The sequence below is a fragment of the Kogia breviceps genome, chromosome 3 (genome assembly GCF_026419965.1).
Source record: "Kogia breviceps isolate mKogBre1 chromosome 3, mKogBre1 haplotype 1, whole genome shotgun sequence".
Classification (NCBI taxonomy): domain Eukaryota; kingdom Metazoa; phylum Chordata; class Mammalia; order Artiodactyla; family Physeteridae; genus Kogia; species Kogia breviceps.
Window position 1 is genome coordinate 177,006,064 of NC_081312.1, and position 20,436 is coordinate 177,026,499.

The 20,436-nt window shown below is 38.8% G+C and overlaps 1 protein-coding gene across 26 annotated transcripts in view; it reads left to right on the forward strand.

Annotated features, from left to right (window-relative positions):
• Positions 1 to 20,436, forward strand: part of KIAA1217 (KIAA1217 ortholog) — a 769,974-nt gene that overhangs the window by 308,925 nt on the left and 440,613 nt on the right. For 14 of the 26 annotated variants that reach the window (XM_067030395.1, XM_059058124.2, XM_067030398.1 and 11 more), the window contains exon 1: positions 759 to 915. The exons of 3 other annotated variants lie outside the window; for them this stretch is intronic. The gene's annotated coding sequence lies outside the window, so the exon portion shown is untranslated. Of the gene's footprint in view, positions 1 to 756; positions 916 to 20,436 lie in introns of those variants that run through there. 9 more of the 26 variants (XM_067030407.1, XM_067030410.1, XM_067030412.1 and 6 more) reach the window with 2 other exon arrangements.

The window sequence follows — 20,436 nt, forward strand, 5'->3', positions numbered from 1 at the left end:
AATATAGAAATGTGCTAAAGTAAGAAAATATTTGCTTGAACTAATGCCTGGAAACTGAATGTGGTATGCACTGCATCGTAATATAAACTGCATATCTATGGGGATATACGTATACGTATAGCTGATTCACTTTGTTATAAAGCAGAAACAAACACACCATTGTAAAGCAATTATACTCCAATAAAGAAGTTAAAAAAAAAAAGAAAAAACCCTGCACATCTGGCTTATTTGCATATATTGTACCTGAGTGGGTGGGGTGATATTTACATTCTTTTTCCACTTTTGAGCTGTCCGGTGTCATCCAGTCTGTGCGTGCTAGGAAGTTGTGTGTGTGTGTGTGTGTGTGTGTGTGTGTGTGTGTGTGTGTGTGTGTGTGTGTATTTTACATTTCCTCTTCCAGCATCTGCCGTTCACTCTGAGTTGGAGCATGTACCATTGCCAAACTGTCACCGGCATCTCCGAAACACACATGTACATTCCACAGGTCAAGTAAATGGGCTATGTGACTGCATGATGGCTTTTTGTTTAAAAGAAATCCAAGTGGCAAGCCTAGCACTTTCCATCCAGCAGTACTTTATACTGTTAACTGTGGCAGCTGAAAAGTGAAGCTCAAAGGATTTTTTAGAAGCTGCTGCCCCAGCAGGTAGCATTCTGGGGTTGGTTCTTTTTATTGTTGTTTGTTTTTTTTTTTTCTTCTGCTGTTTAAAATGTCCAAACCCTCTCGCTTGGCTAGACCTTTCTTTGCTAATGCAGCTTCTAAGCTGCCAACATCTAGAAGGGATGATTTAAACAGCAAACAGAAAAAAAACAGCTTAGGGGAGATTTTGAAAACTGGAAGAGAAGGAAATTTGGTCAAACAGCAGCAGGTGCAAACGGCAGCCACTCCTGCCCAGCGGAAGACTTCGCCACACAAAGGTAATGTTTTAAATCAGCTGCTTTTGTCAGTTTGGGCTTAGAAACTTCTTTCTTAATAATACTGCCACGTAACTTGAATAAGACTCTTTATGGTTTCAAAAACTTATCCATGTGAGCGTGACATTTTCTAAAATCCTAGAGTGCCTTGCTAAAATAACCAATAATTAGGAAGATGGAGGTATTAGAACTTTCTTTCGTGAATTAAGGAATGATCAAAGAAAAACTTATTGCTTTCCCTTCTCTTCGAGAATGAGAGATGTTACTCTCGGTTGTGTTTCACAGTCTTTCTTAATCCAGTTATATACACATATTAAGTTATTAATCCAGTTAATAACACATATTAAGTTTCTTTTTTTATTGCTTATCTGTATGAAAAGAAACAGAAAAAGAAATAATATGTTCTAAAAACATATCATTAACTAGCAAAAGAATTTTTGCATGCTTAGTTTTTTGCAGTCTCTTTGAAAAATGAATTTGTACCTGAAATGATAATCTAACGATATGGTTCCTGACCAAGCATGACAAAAATCTCTGCTAGCGTTTTTACCTGAAGCATTTAAATGAGTCTTCTCAGGTGATTATTAGAATGTTTCACTGAGCAAGAATATTGTTGAGTTTTTAACATGGAATTGAGAAATGGAGCAACCAAATAAAGCCATCTATTGTTTTTGTGTATGTAATCACAGAGGGCAATGAAATCATAGCTTAAAATATCATCATAATTTCCTTCACTGTACCAAGAGCCACATATTCAATCACTAAACAACATTTATAATAGTTATTTTAATACATTTTGAACTCTCTTTCAAAAATGTAATATTTTAGCCCTGTGATTTTATACTAAAATAAAAAATTGTTTTAATATACTCATTCTTATAAATAGAAGTTTTTATTTTGTAGAAAAAAATATGTTCATTGTATAATTTTAATCCTGACGTCTTCTCTATTAAAAACTGTTACCAATGAACATGCAGTTATACATTTTTGTGCCAGGTGCTATTTTAAGGATGCAAATTTCTGTCTGGAAATTTAAAATTTTTTCCTTAATGTGGCTTATTATTGGTTTATCCCCTGTGATCAATGAAGTGTTTGTACAAAAACTATTTCGTTAACCAAAATGCTTTATAAAAGACACATACAGTGAGCACTGAAGGACTTTAAAATGCTTAATAGGCTGAACTTCAGCTGCCTAAAAGGAAAGTTCTCTTTGATGTTATAATAGTCTAAAAAATTCTTCTAAAAAGGAATATCAATCTCCTCAATCTGAAGAGTGTCCAAACATTTATATTATATATATATATATATATCTGTGTCTGTGTCGGGTATACTGGGGAGGGAGTTTTTTAACAAACAATCTAAGGCTAAATGCTTATCCCGAAGATTACTCAAAATACTGACCTTCTTTCAGCAACCTATGGGGTTTGAATGGACTTAGTGCGTGAAAATAGTTTTGCTTTAATAACAAATTTGGTTTGGGGGTTACTTAGAAGTTATTTGAAACCAAGAATGATTATCAAGGTACAAGATCCATATAGATAGTGCACGTTTTTGTAAAAAATAAATTGGGGGCCGATTAAAAGGTAATATGGTGGTATTTCCTTTGAGTCTCCCTGAGAGGAAGATCCAGGCTGTCCAGAAGGAAAAACTTCAAGAATTTTGAAGTTGGCAGCAGGACTGGATTATTTGGAACGACAATACTCATCAGAATGTATATTTGTTTTTCTTTTTAATCAGAATCCTTTTTTTCATGGCCACTCGTCATATCATACAGAACCAATAGAAACCTTTAATTGTTGGAGAACAGGGCTAAGGCTCTCTTTATAGGATAGTCATGTTGTATTAGGCTTTTACTTAAAGTGGTTATTATAAGATCAAGAAATCCAAATAATAGTCATGCTATCTTAGATTGTGTTGACTTGGTATGTGTTCTCACCCATGGCGATAGGATCTTAGTGTTCGTTCTTTAGAGCGTTTATTTCATGTGATCCACAAGGTTTAGTTTAGTCTCTTTGTGTAAGTTCTCATGGACCTGACTTCCTTTTTTCCCTTGTGTAACTTGTTTGGTAATGTATGTGTATTCTGGTACCTTTTTAACTTAAAAAAAAAAAAAGTTAGCCTCTCATTTAGTTTATTCCTTATATTAGTGCAGTGAGCTTTTCCTTTACTTCTTTTCTATGCCCTCCTCTCTACCTCTTAAATTTTATCTTCTGTACTTTTGTTTTCTTATTAAAAAGGTTGATAACAGTTATTTTTTCGTTATCATAATTCATGGTTTATCTGTAGGCTAATTCTAAAAGTTGAAAATCAATAAAGTGTATAGGTAATAAGAGTTCATAAATATTTTCATTGCTAAGCCAAAAAGTGTGCTGTCATCATTTTCTCTTACAGCCTTAAAACTCTTTTTAGTCTTCTCTCCTCAGCATTTCCGATTCTCCCAAGGACAAATGGATCTGATCCTGTTTATAAAACTCATTTTCAGATACTTCTGTCTGTATCCCTCAATCCTTATGCCCTACTTTTTCCTGACTGATTTCCAGAACCCCTGGACAGGTCTCTCTTCTTGAGCACATTCCCAAAATACTTCCTAAGAAGAGCTGAATGGGATGTAAACGTTCCAAGTTTTTACATGTCCAAAAAATATCCTTACTCTCTTTTCCCTCTTCAGCAGTAGTTGGGACAGGCATAGAATTTTAGACCCCAAATAATTTTTCCCTCATAATATTAAAGGCTTTTCTCCATAACCTTTCAGGATCAAGAAGTGTTGACGAGAAGTCCCATGTCGTTCACACATTCCTTTGTAGGTGATTTTTTCTCTCTCTCTTGAAGCTTTGAGCATATCCTCTTTATCCTTGATGTTCTGAAATTTCTCTGAAGTATTTAAAAGTGTGGGGTTCTTCCCATTCACTTCTACTGGATATTTTATGAGCCCTTTCAATTTAAAGAGTGATAGTCTTCAGTTCTGGGAATTCTTTTTTATTATTACTTTGATAATGTCTTCCTCTGTATTTGCTCTACTTTTCTCTTTATGGATCTCCTATGAGTTGGCTGTTAACTCTGCTGTATCAATTTTCTCATACTTATCTTTTCCCTTATATTTTTTATCTCTGTCTTTTTATGTTTTCTAGATTTTTTTCTACCTTACCTTTCAGATCTTCTAAGTTTGATCATCATCATATTTTTAATTTCTAAGAAGCTTTTCTTTGATTATTTTGAGACCTAAATACATGGTGGTTATTTTCTATATATAAGCAGTAGATCTGTGTGCTTTATTTCCTGATGTAGTTATCTTTGTTCCAGCTTGAAGGTACAGTTCATCCAAGTTTAATGATGTGAGTAACAACATCACTGTGATGTTGGTGTGCTTTGCATTCTGGGCCAATAGTCCATATTGGCCCCTAGAACAGAAAAGCTTGGCAATCAACAAACTTTAGGACAACAGCATTAATATCTAATTTTCACCATGAAGAACTTTCTTCATGATGAAAACTGTCCACGTGGAAGATGAATGTTGAAGTGTATGTTGAGATGTACCAACAGTGTTGTTCAGAATCAGGGTACGAGTCAACATCTGAGAATGTGACATCTCTTCCCAAGTTTTCTGTACTCCCCTGAATTCTGTTTGGGTATATTCCCTCAAATTGTCTTGTCCTGATTTTATTCATTTATGTAGCCTCTTAACTCTTCTAAATAAAGGAAAGCATTTTTTTCAGAAATGGCAGGAGCACTGACCACTATCTTGATTTGAAAAAATATCTTCTGTCTCCTGTACATTTGTAATGATGATGATGATAGACTTCAACCTTCATTGAGGTCATCCTATGTGGCCAGCACAGTTCTAAGCACATTAGCAATATATTATCTCATGTAATCTTTAAAACAATCCTCTGACATCCCTAGTTTGCAGATGATAAAACTGAGACAAAGAGTTTCAGTTATTTTCCCAAGATCGTAAGGTAGACAGAAAAAGATAGAACCAGAATTCTGCTTCTAGCGCTTTTGACTCATGAACCTACACACTTCGCCACTATGCTAAAGCACCTTTCTAGACAGAAAAACAATTCTTTCATCAAAAAAGTTATTAAAAACTAATCAAAACCTTGAGATTGGATGGACTGGTCCCTGAAAATAACTGTCTGGTGACATTTTGTAGTTCAGAATATGCTCTTCTGTTTTCAGCCTTTAGATTTGTTGCCCAGAGTTGCTGTTTCTCAGACAAAACAAAGAAATGAAGAGGGAAGAGAGCAAATTTCAGAGTTAATAAATATATCACAATACTGTAAATGTTTTTTGAATATTGAGGCATAAAAGGATGCATTGAATATAGGACCTTGCAATCCCAACATGTACACTCTTGCCTACAGACTTGAGTGTGTATGGGTGTGCGTGCGCGCACACACACAGAAACACAAATACTCTGTGTACAATTCTAGAAAGGCTCTTCCATCTCATGTGACCTGGTGGTCCAAGTACAAGCCTGTAGGCCAAAAATCACTCAAGTCTAATTCTTTTCTAACACAGGCTACCTACGTGGCCTTGAGCGAGGCAATTATCTCTCCTGACTGAGTTTCGTCAACCATTAAAGAAAAATAATATGTGGTTTATGGGGTGAAGGCTTGGTGAGGATTAATGACTTAGTTAATGTGTGTCCAGAGCTTTCAAGAGCACATGTGCTATGTGAATACTCTAAGTCAAGCACAACGGGGTCTCTGTTTACCTTCAGTTGCTGTGGAAGTGTATTTTTTCACAGATATCACACATGTACTCCCACCAGGAAATCTCCACGATCAACCCCTGATTGCATGCCTTACGCTCTTCTGTATGCACATAGGGTAACCCCACGTGCATCTTATTTGCCAAAGCACATATCGACTGAGACTGTCTCTGGATACCTGGTGTCCAGTATTGTCTACCTCTGTAAGTCAAAAAGATTAATAACTGGAGCACAAGTGTGTCTTCTCTCTAGTAGGGTTCAAGTTCATTCTGGATACTGCTGATGACTACAGTGACATTAAGCCCTTGTACGTCAGACTTTTGCACAGGGAAGTAATGTGGAAGGTAATCATGTCTATAGGTAGGCAGTGTTGCTAAAAGTTGTCCTCAACGGACTGCTTTTATGTGTAACAAGCTGATAATACCAGTGAACAGTCATCAACCACTGGTAGGGCCTGTACTTTGTCTAGTACTTGCCAGAAGCAGAAGTGGTTTTGTAACGATCGTGTATGTCCTTTATCTGGTTGCCTTTGTGACCAACAACACTTCTCACTTTAGAAGAGACTTGAGGTCAAGTACACAGTAATTCTTCAACAAGGCAGTGGTAACATGCTCACACAGTTACAGAAATCATACTTTTGGCTCTTTATTGATACCGTTCAGTCCAGAGTCATGCATTGCACATCTGTATAGCTCAGTAAGTCTCTCTCCAACCTATTATTGAAACTCACATGGCCTACCTTGGACAGTTGTTTTACAAATAAAATCTAAACATACTTAATGCTGCTTACCAGTATTTAATGGCATTTTTTCTTCAAGTAGAAAAAATAGTACATACACAGTATGCACTATGACTGTGTGAATATTGAAAATGAACAATTTCTTCTAGAGTTTGCCTTACTTTCCTTAATTAACCTTATCTATATTTGTCTTCTTCTACCTAGTAAAATGAGAAGAAATATAACATGTACTCCCATATTTCGTTTGCTTACTTGATGCTGTTAAAATGTAATATGTCAGAAAAGGAGTATGAGACCACCTCTTAAAATTAATCTGGGGTTTTCTTTTTTCTTTTTTTTTTTTTGCATTATGCGGGTCCCTCACTGTTGTGGCCTCTCCTGTTGCGGAGCACAGGCTCCGGACGCGCAGGCTCAGCGGCCATGGCTCACAGGCCCAGCCGCTCCGCGGCACGTGGGATCTTCCCGGAATGGGGCACGAACCCGTGTCCCCTGCATCGGCAGGTGGACTCTCAACCACTGCGCCACCAGGGAAGCCCTGGGGTTTTCTTTGAGTAAATCTGTGTCTTATTAGTTACTTTGACATAGTCAGGTTATTCTAGAGGGGTCAGTAACTCACAAATCTAATCAAAAATGAAATGCCCCGGTACCAAAGAAGCATAGGCCACTGAGGAAAAAAAGAATTAACACTCTCAGAACTTTAGAGTGGGATAAAAACTTTAAAATCAAATAATTTATCTCTCTCTTTTGGTACATATGGAAAAAGCCTAGAGTTACTTCTTTTGATCAAGACTGAAGGAGCACTGTTTGAGCCAATGTCTTCCAACTCAGTGCTTTTTTCCCTTTCCTTTAGCCTACATGGAAAAGGCAAAAACCACTAGAACATCATGAAGTTTCCCTTCAAATGTTTGCTTCCTTGACATGGACTCCTTTTGACCTCTGATATGTAACATCTCTTGTGCTATGCAACCTACACTCCTAGTTCTCTGTTACTTGCTTCTTCCAAGTTCAAGATTACTGGGCAACGAATGGGCAATGGTTGTGCTAATTCTTTTATTGGATATTATATATGTAATTAACTTATAATCAGAGCTCATTTAATACTGAAAAGTTGTGAGCACTGTCTCTTATTATGTTTATGTTTGGTTGCTTATCTCTAATGAACCTGATAAAGAAATATATTTCTTAGCTTGGTAAAGTTAGAAAATCATAAAATGATTTTCTGTCTCTCCTTTAGCTAGAGTTGAAACCTAAAGTAACAAACTATTTTTACAAATCTTTTTCTAAATTCTGTATTATTCAGTAACTTCCAAAATTCAGATCTGTGTCCCAGTGAAGTTTTTCTTCTATAAAAAGCTTAAGAGATTGTATACAATCACAAATGAGAAATTTGCCAACCTCAATAGAATATTTTACTGCCTGAGCTACTTCTTCACTTTCATTCCGTATACTCAGATTTTTACTTTGTTGTGTATATTGCTTCTAACTTTGAGTTGTCAGGTCTAATGAGCCAGATTATCTTCAAAATCCTTCTATTCCATTGGGTTTATTTAAGCAATCAGAATTTGGCCATTTGAAAAAAAATCAGAATTAATATAGATGAAAGAGTTTGTGGTTACCTTGCTATTTGGGGATATAGTTATAAAAATTCTTCCAAGCTAATAAATCATCTCTGTATATCATTATATGCCATATGTGTTCTTAAGAATAGTTTCATTGATCATGGCCATTTAGGAGCAAACTACCATGAATCTCTACTTGTCTGTCTGCCTACAAGGCACTTATCTCTTCTATAATCACATAATACCAAACATCTTAGCTCATAGCCAGATATGGGTAGGATGACTGTCTGGGAATTTGAAAACCTACACAGAAGAAAGACCTTCTTGGTGATACTGCTACACCTGGTTAACTATTATGGCTTCTTGAGTTAATCATCTCTAGGGTCTTAAATTAAGTCAAAAACTCTACCTCTGTGTTTTTTTCCCGCCTTTTTGCAACAGGAAAAAAGTCTCAAATGGGTTCAGGTTCATTTTATTTTCCAAGTTTCCAAAGTGTGCATTTACATTACCAAAATAAACTAGAGAAAACCACAAACAAATAAAGAATCCTTTCTTATAGAAGAAATTTCAGTTGAATGTTATCTGTCAAGAATAGAATTTTTGTTATATTTTGTACTTCTTGACAATTCATCTTTACAAATACACAAGTTAGACTTTAAAGGAAATGAATTTTTTAAACATAAGTATTTATTCAGACCGTGGAATATTATCCTTATATTTGAGATGCTTATCATAGTATGCTTATATCTGCATATGCTTATCATATGCATTATGAATATGTATAATATGCTGGTATATTATATGTATTCATTAATTTGAAATTAATAAACTTAGGAAGTTCCATTTGAATATATGTTAGATAGATAGACTTTTTTAAGCCAGTATTTTAATACTTGATCTTGGTAATTAGGTTGTTTTCTGATAATATAATTGCTACAATCCCTTTACTCACCTAAAAAAATAACTCACTATCTACTGTATGTCTGGCATTGTGCTAAATACTAGAAAATTAAAAAACAAACAAAACAAAACTTAAACATGGTTATTGACTTTGAGGAAGATCATATTGAGATATCCAGGTTATCTGATCTAAATAGAATTCTCTGAATAGGTTTATATACAACTTTGAAATGAGTGCATGGAAAAAGCAGAGCAGGCTACTTCCCCCAGGTAATAGGAGTTTACCAGGTAAGGAAGAAAGGATTATAAAAGACCACATTGCATTTATAAAATGGCAAAGTAGACCAGTGTTGATAGAGTAAAACAGAACTGGGGGGAAAAGAGATGGAGGGAGGGAGAGGGCTATTTGGAATGATTTCAGAAGAGAAAAAGATGTTCATATTTCCATTCCTTCGGTGAACAATTATTGGGCCCCTACTATTTGTCAGGTGTTCTTCTACGCTGTAACCAACTTGAAGGCCGTGATACATGAAGGCTGTGGTTCCACAGGGTTTACTTTATAAAGTGGGTTCTGTGCTAAACAGTAAACAAGGCAAAGTCACAGAGTAATGGGAAGCAAGGCAAGGAACTGAGAAAGTCAAAAGTTCTGTTTGTGATATGAATGTGGACCGACTAGTCAGTATTCAAGAGACAATGCCAGAAAGGAAATTAGAAACATGGATCTAGAGATCAGGGCAGGGCAGGGGCTGCTGATACAGAAAAGTGGATCACCAATATATAAATATTATTTAAAGCCATGAGACTGGGTGAAATCACCTATGGAGGATATAGAAGAGAGACTGTAGCCCATGTCTGAGAAGAGAAGGTGGCCCAGGACTCCAGAGCACCCCAGCATTCAAGGGTCAACACAGGGACAGGGGTAGGACCAAAATCTTAAGGCTAGTGTACACCAACTTGAGAACGTTCTTTTAGAACTCCAGGCCAGAGTATTCTAAACAATCTCTCTCAACAAAGCAAATGCATTCATGCCCCCATCTGTGGATACAAACAAATACCCCAAGTAGGAATTTTCTTTGAAATGTTTTATATTTAAAATTATGCAAGCCTGAACTCTAGACCGTGCTATATTTTTTTTGAAGATTTTTTTTTTTTGATGTGGACCATTTTTAAAGTCTTTATTGAATTTGTTACAATATTGCTTCTGTTTTATGTATTGGTTTTTTGGCCACGAGGCATGTGGGATCTTAGCTCCCCGACCAGGGATCGAACCTGCACCCCCTGCATTGCAAGGCAAAGTCGTAACAACTGGACCGCCAGGGAATTCCCCCATGTTACATTTAATGTAACATCATATTTAACTGAATTACCATCAGCATTAAAATGTTTTCGACTGTGTTTAACTTATAGCTTTAGGTATCCACAAAAGCCTATTACATATCACGGGGGTGTCCCTATTACACTTTAAGAAAAAAGATTCAGCAGTGGGGAGCCATTAAGAGACTTTCAACATCATTTCATTCTTATTTACAATTTAATATTTATATCACAGAATTATTTAATATGGCTTATTACTATTTGGCTGGCTATTCTTCATATATCCCTGAGAGTAGTGTTTTCTGTTTTTTGATTATGAACTTCTTTCTCCGAAGGTGAGGGTTCATTTGCTACTTCAATTTCTAGCACAACATAATGTGAATTTTTTTATGGTGAAACATCTATTTTCATTCTTCAAGATTTGTGAGGACGTGTCTTGAATATTTAAAGATAATACACTAGGAAAACCTCAAATCTGTTCTATTTGCTCCCTATCTATTAATTTCACAAAGATTTTTAAATAGCTGTAACTAGAAGAATCAACAACAAATAATAATGGAAATAGTACATAACAGATGTTCAGAGAATGCCCTCCCAGGAGAACAAAGCTAAAAACACCGATTTTTTAAAAATACCATATATATCTTTTGTAATGCCTGGTTAACCTGACAGGAAAACAAAGGAATTTCTCAGAGGTCAAGAAACAAAAACAAGAAAGCTTCAATGCAAAGCAATAACTGAAAGCCAGACCCATCATTTGCTGTAATGGTGTCTGTCCATCCCTTGTGGCCCAGGAGATTTTAATAGACACCTCCAATGGAGAAGAAGTAAATACTGAGTGCCAAGAAAAGTGGTAGTTATAATGGTAGAGTGGTAGAAAAGTGGTAGAGTCATAACCTCTACAAAATCAGGTTGACACCATCAGTGGATGAACAAGGAAAATACCAGAGGGGGACCCTTGAAGAAAACTCTTGACTCAACCTCAGCTCTGTGTGGAGAAGAATGAAAGAAAGGAATGTCCTGAGTATGTCTGACCTTGTGTCTTCACTCACATAGTCTTGGGGCCTAAAGTTATATTATTGTGGAGTAGGGAAAAGTCCAAATCCTCTCCCCCACCCCCCAAAAAAGCCAAAAGTATTATGTAATAGAACCAGACTGGCAGTGTCCCCAGCTGCCTAGTGTCAGAAGACAAAAATTATCTTGGAAAAAAGACACTTTATATCCAGGTATCTAAGAATTCCCACAGGTAAAAGTCCAAAAACATGAGCCCCCACTAAAAATTCACAAAATCTGTAAAGGAACAAGTGACCATAAATAAGAGTCAGAAAGGGAAAAGAATGCAGAATTTCAAAATCTACATAAATTGCCAATATTAGAATGATCAGATATAGACTATGAAATAAGAGTATTTTATATATTGAAAGAATAGATTCTAACAATATTGACCTGTAACATTTGAACAATAGATTTTCTAGGAATGAAAAATATAATAACTAAAGAAAAAACTCAGTGGACTTGTTAAATGGCTCACTAGCATGATAGACTTTTAAAATTCCTAATAATACACCACTGAGAGACAAAACGATGGAAAATATGAAATAAGGGTTAAAAATACAAACAATAGAGTGAGGAGGTCCAACATAAGTCTAATTGGATGTCCAGAAGAAGACCATATGGAGACTAAGAGAGATGCATTACTTGAAAAGATAATGGCTGAGAATATTCCAGAGCTGATCAAAAGACATTAATATCTGAAGTCAAGAAACCCAACAATTCTTAAGAAAGATGCATTAAGAAGAAAACACCACCACACCTAGACAGAAAAATTATGATAAATAATTATTTAATTTTTATATCTATGGAGGGTTATGATCAAACAGCAGTTGATAGAATGGTATACAGCAGTTCATTAATTTTAATAAAATGTGTCCTCTGTAGATATGTCTATGGATAATACATTAACATGTAAGTTTCTGGTTACTAGTTCTTGTTATAATTGGGCCAAATACATTTGAGAGGTGTGTGTTTTCTGGCCACATCTTGCTTTTTGACCCAAGCAGAAACACAATAGTTAAAACTCAATGTAAAGTGTAAGAGCTACCACCTGTTTTCCCATGAGGGCAGGGGAAGGAACATCAGTGCTAATTTGTTCAAGTTTTGCTGAAAGTGTTTTCAACTCATTTCCATTTGCATACTATCAGATGAGAGAAAGGTTGAAAAAAGGGGAAACTATATAGAGAACACTATGCAAATGGGCATTAGAAAATGGAATTCTAGAATGAATATAAATTGTCTTATACTCAGGGCATGTATATGCATCACTGAAAGCATGTCTCTATGGAATTCAACAAGTAGTCATGTTGCTTGAATGACATTGAAGTCTTGTTAATATTTGTAAGGATATTGCTATAATCATCATGTCTTGAGTATTCGAGAAAGTAGATACTATATCTACTAAATAAATCACTATATGTGTTAGCATACTGATTGAAACCGATTAAAGGGAACTCTGTACCATCACTGAGGGAATTAGAACTTCCCTTAATGTATAATCCCCAATTACTGAGATATTGTTTCTTTTCCAGTTATCCATCTAAACAGCTAGAAATTCTAAAAACTGTGCAGATGATTATGTAATCCTCTATTTGTGAATCAGGAGTACACAAAATATTGCAAGTTTTGTTTGTAAAACCTTCATTGGGGGAAAAAAAGTGGTTTGATAAGTACTTTTATACTCACTGGTTCATTTATACATATAAAACTGTACCGAGGGACTTCCCTGGTGGCACAGTGGTTAAGAATCTGCCTGCCAGTGCAGGGGACATAGGTTCAATCCCTGGCTTGGGAAGATCCCACAGGCCACAGAGCAGCTAAGCCCGTGTGCCACAACTACTGAGCCTGCACTCTAGAGCCTTCGAGCCACAGCTACTGAAGCCCACGTGCCTAGAGCCCGCGCACCAAGAGAAGCTACCACAATGAGAAGAGCGCGCACCTCAATGAAGAGTAGCCCCTGCTCTCCACAACTAGAGAAAGCCCGCGTGCAGCAATGAAGACCCAGTGCAGCGTAAAATAAATAAATGTATTTTAAAAAAAACAAAAACAAAAAGAACTCTACCCAGCTGGACATCATATACTAAGCATTCTTCATCCTAAGGCTAACTTCCCTCTTTCCACTTGTACTCAGGTTATCTCAGTGTTTCTCCAGATCTGACCCTTAATTGCTTAGTGAAATCAGCAAAAATAGAGAAGAGGGGGCATTTAAAAATCTTTCTTTATAGCAATATTTTGTTAAATAGACACCTTGCTTAATGATTTCTGATTTTGAAGCACACGTTTTGGGAAGTCACATTTCTGCTTTGTTGATCTTCTAATGCCAAAAAGTGAGTAAAAGATCAAGTATTGTACATACATCCTGGTGTGGATTTACACAAGATGAAGAGCATATTTACACCGTGCTGAATGGTTAACTAAATGCCATCAGTTACCAGATGACCAAATGTGAACCATGACTGCAGCAATGACCCTGAAAAGGCATTATTCCCCATCATCATCAGAATGTAGGGGGAAATGTGGTGAGCCTTGAGGAAGGAATGGGGGAGTATGGCACAGAAGGAGAGAGAGAAGCAAGATAAGGAAAATATATTTGGAAAATGACAAAAATAATAGAATATTATTTTGCTTATTATTTCACCATCTTTTAACTCAGCAGACAGAATCCTTGATTCAGAAGTACTTCCTCAGCATTACTTTTTATGAACGTTACTGAAAAACAAAAAGGGAAAATGTTTTAATAATAAAATCCAATTCCAGAGGAGAGATATCTTGAGAAGCACTAATTTAGTACAGACATCCTAAGTGGAAGATTGGTCAATTCACCAGGAAAGAAGAAATAAACATTGTTCTTTCCTAAATGTATTAGGTAAACATAAATCATAATAACACGATCATTTGTGTGCTGCTATTGAGATGTTTAGTTTAATCTGAGGTTCTCAGTAACATGTTACCTTTGTAAGATTCATTGAGGGGCACAGTGTGCTTCCTGACAAATGTGGTCAAATAGCTTCAAGGATCATTAAGTCATTCAAAGGTCAAATGACAAGTGTCATTATTAAGTAGCCACCACCACAGAAGCCGTAGCTGTGCTTCAAACACTGATAATTCAGCAGGACCTGGAAGAGGGGGTGAGTGACAAATTTATGATATCAAGGTAACTTTGGAAGCACTTTGGAGGATTGGGAGATGGAGATTAAGAACACAGACAACTAAAAATAGAATTACTAGATATCCAGCAATCCCACTCCTGGGCATATATCCAGACAAAACTATAATTCAGAAAGATACATGCACCTCTATGTTCATAGCAGCACTATTCACAATAGCTAAGAAATGGAAACAACCTAAATATCCATCAATAGATGAATGGGTAAAGAAGATGTGGTACATATATACAATGGAATACTACTCAGCCATAAAAAAGAACAAAATAATGCCATTTGCAGCAACGTGGATGCAACTAGAGATTATCACACTAAGAGAAGTAAGTCAGAAAGAGAAAGACAAATACCATATGATATCACTTATATGTGGAATCTAAAATATGACACAAATGAACTCATCTGTGAAACGGAAACAGACTCACCAACATAGAGAACAGACTGGTGGTTGCCAAGGGGGAGGGGTCTGGGGGAGGGATGGAGTGGGAGGTTGGGATTAGCAGATGTAAACTTATATATAGAGAATGGATAAACAACAAGGTCCTACTGTATAACACAGAGAATTGTGTTCAGTATCCTCTGATAAACCATAATGGGAAAGAATATTAAAAAAAAAAAAAAAAAGAACACAGATGGAGAGTAAGTAAACCCAACAAAGAGGGACAGGATCCGGGGCAGGTGAATCTTTTCTTTCACTCTCTTGGGGAACTTCTGCTTGTAGGAATCACATTCGCTTTCAAGTGTACAGAGCAGCTCTTTCAACCTCCCTAACAGTCCCCCTTTACAATGAGGAAACTGAAGCTTAGAAAAGTTAAGTGCCTTATTGAGAGGTCTCAAAAGTTGGAGAGTTGCAACCCAAACTCAGGGCCCTCTCTCCCTTGCTCTCTCCTGTCCTAACCAATAACATACAATAAAAGCCTGTTCTCCTTATTATGCTAAGAGAATACTAGAAAAGAGGTAGAGAGACTTGAAATCTTGTGAGTTCAGAAATTTTTTTAAAGGATGCTATTATACTCTCAGATATAATAAGTTGAAACTACTATTTAAAAATTGATCGTAAAAATACTATTTAAAGGAGATTCAGATGTAAAGGACTATGAGGGTCAAGGGAAGAAGCATTATTTAGGGAAGAATTTGGCCCAAGGAATTGAACTGGGCCTTGGGGTTTGGGGGCTGGCCCCTAGTACAGAGAGGAAGCCCGGATAGAGCCGTCCTCTGGGGACCCTGAGAAGTAAGGCCACCTGTAGAAGGGACGTTTGCTTTTTTCTTTTTTTTGGCCGTGCCATGCAGCTTGTGGGATTTTAGTTCCCCAACCAGGGATAGAACCCAGACCGCCAGGGAATTCGCTATGCAGCTTTAACATATTAGACTGGCAACTTTCTAGGATTCTCCCCAGCAAAAGCCAACTCTATTTACTTTGAACGAACTATTTTTCTCTCCTGTGAGAATCTTCACATTGGACATTCGCCAGCAATGCCAATGTGTGGGCAAGTACCTGGGCTCTAACATTGGTGTTTCCTACGACTAGCTGAGTGACCTTCTCTGAACCCCAGTTTTCTCGAGTAGGAGGCAGGGCACAGTAGATCATTGGTTTGTAAGTTTCCTTCCATGGCTTTCTTGTTCCATGAGAGTGTGGGTCAGTGCCATGGCACTTGGGGTCCTCTTGCCTGTGGAACACACCGGAGGGTTATGTTAACCCCCTTCATCCCTCCTTTGATGGACTGATTCAGGAAGGCATTTGTCGTGTCCATAATGTGCAGGGATTGTGGGAAAAGACAACGATGAAAGAGACGTGAGTCAAGAAAACAAACACTGAAAGGCAGAGAAGAGGAGGTGTCCTGGGATGTGTAACTGTGAGGTTTGGAATAGAGACATTGTGTAGGGGCAGTGGGAGAGCAGCGGGCACTTACACCCCCAAGGAGGGCATATGAATTTATCGTAGGACCATGAGGCAACTCTGAGCACCAGAGCTGGGCTTGGGCACTTCCTGTCCACACCATTAAGCTCTCCTGATCCACTGTTTTATCAAATGACCGCCTCTTACTATTTTCTCTCTGTATGAGCAGGATAACTGTCTCCTTTTCCCTCAGAAAAAATATGGCATAATACCATTTTCCCCTTCATGGTATCATATTGTCATTGAAAGGAAATACGGTAAGCCTATTTAAATACAAATAAGGTATCTGATTACTCCTATTCCTTTGAAATACTGAAACAGGCTTCCTGTAAAAGATCTGTGGTTGCTGTTGGATAAGAGATTACCCATTCCTTGATAGAACATCTTCTTGCACCCAGATTGATCTTTTGCAAAGGGGCGTGCCACTCCTGACACTGTTCATAGATAACTTTGGGGATGGTGGCACGGCTCACATCTACATCCTCATCACCCACAGACGTGGCCCCGACGTCTATAGTAATATCCGCATCCCCAGTGCCAGACTATAGGTGACACTACTGAAATGGAACACTGATATAACAGATAATCTCTGCGGAAAATTTGGAACTGGATCTGAGAGATGATAGGAAGTTTCTGTTGGTACTTAGACCAAAATATCCTGGCACATCCAAGGTTGGCCCAGTGCATAGAGAATCAGAGAAAAACAGTTTACAGGGAGAAAAAAAAATAAAGAGACTTGGAGAGAGGCAGAGACAGATGAGACTGCTGAGTCCAGACTCTCCTGTGGTCCTTCCATGCATCTCTGTGTCTTCTATGAAATGTTGCCGCATCTTTTAAATCTTTTCGCTTAAGCTAGCGTCAGTGGGTTTTTGTTGCGTACAACCAAAGGATCCCTAATTAAATATCTGGATTTCCAAGGCCTTCTCTACCTTTCTTATTTTTGTTTAAGGCTTCTTGTAGGTGTTTCAGTTCTGGCTAGCAGGGTGAGAGATGAAAACGGGCTCATTGTACTGGTATTGGCTGTTGGCTGTGCAGGCTTTTTCAAACTCTGAGGATACTCTAAGCTGTTTGGTTGTTTATCCAGTGCTCCTGGGTCAATGTTTGTCCTTGGTTTTATTAAAAAGCATGGAGGAATAAGCAGGGATACTCTGTCCTTGGCATGACTAGCATTGCTCAGTGGCACATCTGTTTTCCTAAGTCATTAATGGGTCCTTCCGGAAGCAGCCAATCCTTCCTCAAGCATTAGGTCAGCAATCCTGATTAGAATCGCATTAACCACCCATGAAACTAGAAGCTTCCCTGTGATGTATTGTTACCATAAAGCCTCACTAATTAATCATAATTAGGAGGAAAAGCCCGTCTCAATTTTAAGGTTCTGAAAGAGACAACATTTTAATTTATTCCAACTTTACACAGTGATTTAAATTAGGTTAACCAAGTGTATTTGACTTAACGTACAAATTAAAATTATTTCTAGATAGCACATCGACTTTATATGTGCATTTTCGGTATGTAAACGGTCTTTAAGGAAGAGATTGGTTTTTTCCAGGCAATTTAAGCATTCTACTTACACTTTTAGAGTATTAATAGTTCAGCAAGTGCTTTTTCCCGTTGAAAGCACAATGGCTAACTTAATCTTAACGCGACATGCAGAGAGACAGATGAGAGAGAGACAGATGATTTTCAAAATAATCTGTCAAAATTATTTTTAAACAAGTAGGTCCTGAACTGTAGAGATTATTGTTATTTCTGGATCAATATGACAATGTTTAGGGTAACAAATGGGTTGAGTTAGTGTCATAAAAGCCTGTTTGAAAGCTTTTCTATATTTTTCACAAGGGTTTACATCACAGTCAAAAATAAAGCTGATTTATTTAAGTCTAGTGGGATGATTGGGTTGTGGATGTGCTGTTTCTCCTGCCCATTTGATAACTCTGTGATCTTTACACTATGGTTCCAATTTACAGAGAGACAAGGGTCCGTGCACATAAGCCTGGGACAGAATGTTTGGTGCCCCGTGTCATTTCCCCTGATTGTTTATTTGCTTTTATGAAGTCTAAAGAAAATGGTCTAGGAAGCCAAAACTGGTGCTGTGAATAGAGGTATCTTAAAAGCGATGCTAATTTCAAGCCTGCAGGAACGTCTCTATAGGACACCTGATGTGCGCTGCACTGGGCTGTCATGGCCCAGGGTTTTTATTTTCTGTTTGGGAAACAGATAAAAGCTGCGATGAGGGAGCTGGACACAGCATTTGCATTGACCCTGGGACCACATTTGCTGAGGAGTCCAGAGGACCTGACCTGTGCTGGCTGTTCGTCTCCTGCTGGTGCCCTCTCCCCACCTCCTCCTCCTTCCTGTTACATTGGATGCTGTCAGCTTCCTGCCTCACTTTTCACCTGAGCCCATAAAATTATCTGCACAGTCTAGCAGGTTGATGCATGCTTGAAAACTAAGGCAGGGTTTTAGAACGCCTTGGAAGCTGCCTACATGCGGGTGTTCCTTCTTCCCCTAGGATGAGAAGCTGGGCCCAGAAGAGCATTTTCCGACTTCACGGGGTCCAGTCTGCTAGAGGTGTACCCCCTTGGCAGATCTCCCAGGAGGGTAAATACGGGGCTAAACATGGCATTAACGTTGCCAGACTTAGTACAGGAAGATGAAAAGAAGCTTTCTGTCATTGAAAGCCATGGGGCTTTGTCCCCCCTTGCCTCTGGACCGGAATGACGGAGGAGTGCGGATAACTTATCCTCCCAGGAATTTACTGTGCTCGCCCAGGATACCAGCTTCTGTCCCAATTTGGGGGGGCGCTTCAACATTTTTGACTATGTCTGTTATTTGTTTGCCACCTTTACTTCCTTTTTACAACTTTTAAAAAATAAAGTATGCGTGAGATACCACGATCACGCTTTCCTAAAGAGGGACAGGAGGGAAGCGGCCTGTGGCATGAGCACAGCCCTCCTTCCAGGGCCACACTGCGGTCTCTCTCCCTGCTTGCCTCCCGTCGTGCTTTCCTGATCCCAGCGGGCACCTGGCCGGGAGGGCGTTGCTGGTACAGAGCACCTGGGCATCACCCCGCCTGGGCTCTGATCCAGACCCTACTATTTGCTATTTGCATAACCTCTGGCAGACTAGTTCGACTCTCCAGGCCTTGGTTTTATGAAAAATACAACTGAAGGACACAAGAGGATGTGCTCGATAATCGCTGGGTAGGTAGCTTCATGACGTAAGAGTTAGGGTAATAGATGGGCCTTTATATATATCCTGGGGGAGAATTGGTCTCCACATCTTCCCAAGCACCTCGACGCAGTAGAGGAATAGTACTTTATGTTTCCGAGTACTTGGACATACATCTCAATATTTTGTTCATCGACTATTAATTAAATTATGTTTGCTTAATTGGTGACGTGATAAAGCAAATTTAAAGCCAAATGTAAATCTGAAATTACTTCATTAAGAAATTGCGGGCTTCCCTGGTGGCGCAGTGGTTGAGAGTCCGCCTGCCGATGCAGGGGACGCGGGTTCGTGCCCCGGTCCGGGAGGATCCCACGTGCCGCGGGGTGGCTGGGCCCGTGAGCCATGGCCGCTGCGCCTGCTCGTCCGGGGCCTCTGCTCTGCAACGGGAGAGGCCACATTAGTGAGAGGCCCGCGCACCGCAAAAAAAAAATAAAGAAATTGCAACTAGTTCCATAGAGGGGAGGGGCAGGAGGGAGCTGAGGCTGCCCTGGGTTTCAGCCTCAAGTGGTGAGTGATGACGGTTCTGTTGACCCCCAGGCAGGGATCGCGGGGGAGGGCGCCACAAACAGGCTGATGATCATCCGTCTATCTGAAGACCTGTTGAGTTTCAGGTGCCCCAGGAACATCTAGAGGAGGTGTCTAATTAGAGGCTGGACCTCGGGAGAGAAACCTAAGAGCTAACACGTTATAGTTACTCATTGTTGAGTCTTTGCATTTGCCTCCCTCCCGTCTGGAACACTCTCATCAGGAATCACCACAGTTCGCTCTCTGTCTCCTTTGGATCTTTGCTCAACACATCATCCTTGCACTCAGACTCCTCTGGGCACCCAGTTTGCAGTTTTTTGCGGTACGCGGGCCTCTCACTGCTGTGGCCTCTCCCATTGCGGAGCGCAGGCTCCGGACGCGCAGGCTCAGCGGCCACGGCTCACGGGCCCAGCCGCTCCGCGGCACGTGGT